Consider the following 1,502-nt stretch of genomic DNA (forward strand, 5'->3'; position numbering starts at 1 on the left):
TGCAGGTGGTATCTATTTTTCTACGCTAACAGGTAGTGGAAATGTTGTCTGCATTTCTCTATAGATATAAAACAGAATAAAATAGTGTTTTAAGAGACCCATGTTGTTGACAAGAACTTAGGTCTTAAATGCTTATCGTTGGTAAATTAGTTTTGCTGTCTGATTATGATGAAAACCTTCTCGTTATTTTAGTCAGAACTGCTTTCTATTTAATCTTTGATTCTGTCACAAAGTTGGGGGTGGGATATAAACATTCTTATAGATTTCTTTCTCTAGGGTGGCAAAGGAAAAATAATTACAGGGGAAAAACATTGAAGGTGCAAATGTAACTCTGTTTAGATTACTTTATGGCTATATTATTCAGTAATTAAAAAAATATTAAAACCTCAAGCATTCAAGTTTTTCCCCCAGTACATCAGTCCCCCCCCCCCCTTGACTTAATAAAGATTTATTTTTCAAAATGTACAGCCGGTAAGATCTATTGTTCATGCATCTTCTCCAGCAGCTGGGGAGTCCCCACCTTTGGTGTTTCTGGTATAAATCACTTGAGCTCTGTGCTTTGAGACTAGTTTAATAAGTCCTTTACTAAGGAGCTCCTAAAGAGCTGATCTGGCCAAGGAGCCTCTCAGAGACCGCAGCGAGGGCTATAAGCTAGTAGTTGGGAACTTCCTTACAGAGCTTGTGATATGTGGCTTTGTCAAACAAGACCATACTATTGAGCTTGTCCCAAACTCCGCCTTTGGACCCCTTCTTCTTTTTGGCCTTGCCCCCCGACTTGTTCATGGGGTCTTTGTCTTTCTTGGCTGACTTTCCAGCATCTTTCTTCTTCTTGTCGTCCTTGGGTGGCATCATGGCACTCGGAGAGCAGGGATGCACTGCTGCCTCGCCAAGATGTTGGTCCAAGAGAGTACATCAGTTTTGAAGCAAAGCATGGGAACAGATTTTTATTCACACACCTCCCATAAAACCATGCATGTTGTATGTGTTAATTTTTCCCCCTCTGAATAGGGTTGGGGAAGATGAGGAGAAAAGGGAACTCTCATTTACTGTTGGTGGGATTGTAAATTTGTGCAGCCACTGGAAAAACAGTATGGAGGTTCCTCAAAAATTAAAAATACAACTACCATATGACCCAGCAATTCTATTCTGGAGTATTTATCTGAACAAATTAAAAAAGATATATGCACCCCTATGTTTATTGTAGCATTGTTTATAGTAGCCAACTAATGGAAGCAACCCAAGTGTCCATCAACAGGCAAGTAGATAAAGAAGATGTGCCAGTTACAAAATACATATATACAATGGAATATTACTTAACCATATCCTACCTAAGAAAAGAGTAACATGCAAATTAACCACCACTCGACTACACCAACAAGCCACGCCCACCATCCAATCAGGAGAGAGTATGCAAATTAACCCAACCAAGATGGCCACAGCCATGGAGTGAGCAGGAGGCTTGGGTTTCCCCAGCAATGGAGAAAACACCCTGGCAGGCCAAG

General features: G+C 40.7%; 1 pseudogene across 1 annotated transcript; it reads right to left on the reverse strand.

Annotated features, from left to right (window-relative positions):
* Window positions 1-485: 485 nt before the first annotated feature.
* Window positions 486-872, reverse strand: LOC311629481 (small ribosomal subunit protein eS25-like; annotated as a pseudogene). The gene has a single exon. The product of its transcript is annotated as a small ribosomal subunit protein eS25-like (transcript).
* Window positions 873-1,502: the final 630 nt, after the last annotated feature.

This window comes from Pipistrellus hanaki (assembly GCF_964339955.1).
Source record: "Pipistrellus hanaki genome assembly, chromosome: 10".
NCBI lineage: Eukaryota > Metazoa > Chordata > Mammalia > Chiroptera > Vespertilionidae > Pipistrellus > Pipistrellus hanaki.